Source organism: Capricornis sumatraensis, chromosome 20 (genome assembly GCF_032405125.1).
Source record: "Capricornis sumatraensis isolate serow.1 chromosome 20, serow.2, whole genome shotgun sequence".
Lineage (NCBI taxonomy): Eukaryota > Metazoa > Chordata > Mammalia > Artiodactyla > Bovidae > Capricornis > Capricornis sumatraensis.
In genome coordinates, this window is record NC_091088.1 from 42166324 (window position 1) to 42172550 (window position 6227).

Sequence of the window (6227 nt, forward strand, 5' to 3'; positions counted from 1 at the left end):
TCAAAGTGGGTCTGTGACAATTTCTCCTTGTTTCCTTATTTTTATTTTTTAAATAAGTATGATGGTTTTGATTGCTATTGGTCAGGTATTTTGTAGAATGTTCCTCAGTTTGGGTTTGCCTAATGTTTTTCTCCTGTTTAGACTGAATTATGGGTTTGGGGGAAGAATGCCAGAGCGGGGAAGTGCTTCTGTAGCACATACCAGGGAGTACCTGCTATCAACATGATTTGTCCCTGGTGATGCTAACCTTTTTCCTTGCCTTGTTGAGAACAACAAGCTGATTTTTAAACTTTGGTGAAAACATAAAGGGTCTAGAGTAGCAGAAACAATTCTGACAACTCAGAAAAGCTTGACTCTCAGCCTTACAAAGCGATCATAACCAAGATAGTGTGGGACTGGTGTAAGGCTAGACAAATAACTGGAACAGAATAGCAAGTTCCGAAAAAGATCTACACTTACTTGGTCAGTCAGTTTTCGACAAACATGAAAACAATTCAGTAGGGAACTGTTTTCATCAAATAGTGTTGAAACCCTGAGTATCCACTTGGAAAAAAAGAGATTGAGAAAGCCAGCTGAGGTCACCAAGTTTGTGAGTAGCAGGGACACAGATTTCAAGCTAGACTTTCTGGCTTTCACGGGCTACCATTGTGAATATGAATTTATTTAAGCCATAGTATTTTCCTGAATCAAATTCAATTTGAAGCCATATTCTTAAAAAATGTCTATTGTCATGAAAAAAAAAAAAAAAGCAGAGGCTGAAGAACCATGCCTGATTAAAGGAAACCAAGGAGACATACATAAATGGAATACATTATCCTGACTTGGATCCCTGATCCCATAGACATACCAAAATTTCACAAAGAACTGTACTATAATGATTGGGAAACAATGTGGACAGCTTGTTAGATAATGGTTTTATCTGCATGTTAAATTCTGTGAACTTGAAAATCATACAGGGGCTTTTCATAGAAGACACGGAATTATTTGGAGGTAAAGTGTCATGAGGTTTGCAACTTAACTCTGAAATGGTTTGGTTTAACAATATTAATGACAATAATAAAAATAAATATAAATTAAATAAAATATGGAAAAATAATAACCATTGGTGAATCTAAGTTAAAGTGGGAATTGATTATATTATTCTTTCAACTTCAGTTCAGTCGCTCAGTTGTGTCTGACTCTTTGCAACCCCATGGACTGCAGCACGCCAGGCTTCCCTGTGCATCACCAACTCCCAGAGTTTGCTCAAACTCATGTCCATTGAGTCGGTGATGCCATCCATCCAACCATCTCATCCTCTGTCATCCCCTTCTCCTTTTGCCTTCAGTCTTTCCCAGCATCAGGGTCTTTTCCAGTAAGTCAGTTCTTCGTATCAGGTGCCCAAAGTATTGGAGTTTCAGCTTCAGCATCAGTCCTTCCAACGAATATTCAGGACTGATTTCCTTTAGGATGGACTGATTGGATCTCCTTGCAGTCCAAGGGACTCTCAAGAGTCTTCTCCAACACCACAGTTCAAAAGCATCAATTCTTCGGTGCTCAGCTTTCTTTATGGTCCATCTCTCACATCCACACATGACTACTGGAAAAACCATTTGAAATTCTAAAAAAGAAATTTAAATATTAATTTTAAAAACCCACTTTAATCTGATTCTAATTCCAGTTGCCATGATGGTGGCAAATTGAGTCTCAGTCATTTATGAGCATTTCTCTTCTCTGCCCCAGGGATTTTACATAGTACAGAACATTCAGGAGGGGCCCTCTAGTCTTCAGTCCACACTGGTCACTTCCTGAAGATCAGGCAGAGCTGACAGCCTCTGCACTGATGCTCAAATATGTCTACTAGCTGGGAGCAGTGGCAGCAAGGGTCCAGTCTTTCTGTATGCATCATGTAACCCTTCCACTTCAAAATCCTGTCACTAACCTAGGTCCCTTTGGCAAAGCTTATAGGGTTCTTGCTACTGGAGGAATCCCAAACTGCTTTCTTCTTACCAGACTCAGGAAGCCCAATTTAGCTTTTGTGGTACTCCAAATATATTTGTCCAACCCCTCCCTTGGTGGAGAGTTTCTTCCATGCTAGCTTCTTCAGTTCAGTTCAGTCACTCAGTTGTGTCCGACTCTTTGCAACCCCATGAGTTGCAGCATGCCAGGCCTCCCTGTCCATCACCAACTCCCAGAGTTCACTCAAACTCACGTCCATCGAGTCAGTGATGCCATCCAGCCATCTCATCCTCTGCTAGCTTTTTAGGGTCTTCAAAAACACTATTGGACTCAGTTTCCTAGAGGTGGAGGTAGTAAAGGAAATGCCATGTGATTTTACTAATTTACTGTATGAAAGATAAACACATATTAAATATGCTTCAAAACAGACTCACAGGGAATTCCCTGGCAGTCCAGTGATTAGGACCCTGTGCTTTCACTGCCAAGGGCCAGGGTTCAATCCCTGGTTGGAGATCAAAGATCCAGCAAACCTCACGGTGTGGCCAGAACAAAACCAAAATAGAATGGCTTAAAAAAAAAAAAAAAAAAACAGACTCACAGATAATAGAGAACAGATTAGTGATTACCAGCAGGTGCAGGTGGGTGGGAGAGGGGCAGTATTGGGGGGAGTGGCAGGTACAAATAGTTGAGTGTAAGGTAGGCTACAAAGACGTATTGTACACCACAGGGAATATAGCCAATATTTTGTAATAACTGTAGATGAGTGAAACCTTTAAAAATTGTGTAAAAAAGTTCAGTGTTTCCCAGAGTTACCCGTAGATCACTTGCATCAGCGTCATTCAAAATACTTGCTAAAAATGTTAATTTCTGATTCTATATCCAGACTTGCTGGACCTGAAATGGGGCTGGGAATTTGCTTTTTAAAATTGTGTCTTAAAACAATGTTTTATTATCTCATAATGCTGGGGTTGATGGGGCTGACCTGCTGATATAGCCTGAACATAGTCATGGTTTGTATTAAGTTGATTAAGGGGCAGTCTCAGCTGAGACACCCTAAGTAGCTGATCTTTGTCGACTGGGGAAAAAAAAGCACAATGTGTGAGCTGTGTTTTGCCTCATTTGGGGCAAAATAGGCCCAAAGAGCGGAGAAGGCAATGGCAACCCACTCCAGTACTCTTGCCTGGAAAATCCCATGGATGGAGGAGCCTGGTAGGCTGCAGTCCATGGGGTTGCTAAGAGTCAGGCATGACTGAGCAACTTCACTTTCACTTTTCACTTTCATGCATTGGAGAAGGAAATGGCAACCCACTCCAGTATTCTTGCCTAGAGAATCCCAGGGACAGAGGAGCCTAGTGGGCTGCCATCTATGGGGTCACACAGAGTCAGACATGACTTAGCAGCAGCAGCAGCAGGCCCAAAGAGACAGCATTTATATAGCCCAAGAGATAGCATTTCATATAGCTCTGAGAAACTGCAACAAAGAGGTAGGGGGGAATGTCAATATATATATGTGATTTTGGTGAAGGGAGAGTGCATGCAATGAAACACATAGTTTTTGCAGATTACTGCTAGCCACGAGGAGCATGTATCACCATGAAGGATTTTAGTGCATTTCTAGATTCAAGGAGATGCAAAAATTGGGCTCATAAAATCATCTCCTGAAAGTCCCTAATTATCTGAAGACTTGTTCTGCCAGTTTTTCCCAAAGCACAGAGTGCCTCATTCCTGATCTCCACCTTAACTCCTTTCATGGGGTATTGAGGTCTGCAGCTGAGGGGCTTATAATTTGGTCCTTGTAGAGGTAGGTGGCCAGAGAAGGCAATGGCAACCCACTCCAGTACTCTTGTCTGGAAAATCCCATGGAGTCTGGTAGGCTGCAGTCCATGGGATCTTGAAGAGTCGGGAGTGATTGAGCGACTTCACTTTCACTTTTCACTTTCATGCATTGGAGAAGGAAATGGCAACCCACTCCAGTGTTCTTGCCTGGAGAATCCCAGGGGGAGCCTGGTGGGAGGCCGTCTATGGGGTTGCACAGAGTCGGACACGACTGAAGCAATTTAGCAGTGGCAGCAGCAGCAGAGGTAGGTGGCAAGTGCCAATGTATAGGTAACATCTTTAATCCCAGACTTCTTCACAGCATCATGAAGTGTTCTAAGATGGTGAAGATGGAAATTTCAAGGTCTCTTGAAGTCTAGATGTTGTTTCTTGCACAGTAGCATTTCTGTCACAATCTATTGGCCAAAGTGGGTAACAAGGGAAGCCAAGATTTAAGGTGAGGAAAAGTCTCACCTTCAAGATTGAAGGTGGGAGGAGAAGGGGACGACAGAGGATGAGATGGTTGGATGGCATCACCGACTCTACGGACATGAGTTTGAGTAAACTCCCGGATTTGGTGATGGATAGGGAGGCCTGGCTTGCTGCAGTCCATGGGGTCGCAGAGTCGGACATGACTGAGCGACTGAACTGAACTGAAAGTCTCTATGTCTGGACTGGAGGGGATCTGCTTTTCTGTTGTTGTTGAGCTTCGTGACTTGTAGGATGTTAGTTCCCCCAACCAAGGATCAAACTTTCACTGCAGTAAAAGCTGAGTCCTAACCACTGGACTGCCAGGGAATTCCTGGGAATTTGCATCTTTAACATAGCCTTCTAGTTGACTCATGCACACCAAGGTTAAGTATGAATCATCATTTAACAAATATGTTTACAGAGCTGTGTCCTTTTGCATTCACTACAAATCTCTTGCTAGTACTTAAATTTATATATATGCAAATGTTTTTGTTCCTTTCAGAAATTTCTGAAATAGTAATGTGCTTAAGTACCATATGGAGATGGGATCACTGGAGCTCAGAATGGTAGCAGAGTTTGTGATAAAGAAGGAATTCGAGGAGCTTGAAAGGTGAGTAGGCATCAGAAGGAAGAGCGTATCATAAGTGGGTGGACCTGATATGACCACAGATGTGGGCTTATACCAGTAGGTTTAGGAGTCAGGGACTGGTGCACAAGGCTTGTAAAAGGGAATGGTTGTGGGTGGATTATGGAAAGTAATGACATGACTGAAGTGACTTAGCATGCATGAATGCATGGAGAATATGGGAGAGTGACATGATGAAAATAACATCTCACCATGACCAGTTTGTCATTTGTAATGGCAGTTAAGAATGCGTAGCTCACAATATTGCATATTAACCAAACTTATAATTCCAAAATGCTGGGACCTCTAACCAGCCACAGTTGAGGCGAAATTCTATTTTAGAACACCTAGAAACTGTTCACTGGTCACTTAAGATTCACTTAAAAACAGATTCCTCCCCCCACCCCGCCCTAGGCCTTATTTAGAGATAACTGACATACAAGAAAATCAGATTCTCAGTAATGGCACACACTTGGAATTCTCCATATCGTACACCCAAACACTGTCTCAAGGTGCCGGTTCACCGCCTGTCGTTTATACACTGATTACTAGGCACCAAGCACTCTGCAGGTACACGTTCTCTCTCTCTCTCTCAATCGGCCAAATTTCTCTATAAAGTAGAGGTTATCATGCCCGTTTACTGGTGAAGAGGAAACTGAGCCTTAAAGAGACTGGATTCGCCAGGTCACAGCCCGGAGAGTGCAAAGTAAAAATGTATATCTGGGGCTGGAACAGAAGCTGCACAGGAGTTGGGGTGGTGGTGGGGGCAGAACAAGTTGCTCTTGACTCAAGACGGACCCTCTACAAGGGGAAGGAAAACGGGGGAAAGGTGACTTTGCCCCGTCTTCCAGAATTCTGCAGGTCTGTAAGCTGCTTCCCTGGTGGCTCAGACGGTAAAGAATCCGCCCACAATGCTGGAGACTTGGGTTCCATCCCTGGGTTGGTAAGATGCCCTGGAGGAGGCGGCATGGCAACCCACTCCACTATTCTTGCCTGGAGAATCCCCATGGACAGATGAGCCCGGCGGGCTATGGCCCATGGGATCGCAAAGACTGGGACACGACTGAGCGTCTAAGCACAGCACATAAGCCGATTGAAGAAGAAACCTCTTTCTCAGACGGACGTGTCTCTTAGGCGCCTTTCCAAAATCACGGTATCTGATTGGTGAGATTGCAGGGGATGGGTGATCCAGATTGGTTAGTTGGACCTCGAACCAGGCTCCTAGGGTCTGGCTAAGAGTGTGTGGGATTTGAAATAGAATTCCTCGTTTCATTGGTGAAAAGAAAACGAACCAGAAACTATTCGTAAGCGTGATTGGCTGTTGACAGGTTGGCCCCGGTTACGGAAGCCGGTGAGGACAGAGCGGGAGGTCGACTTC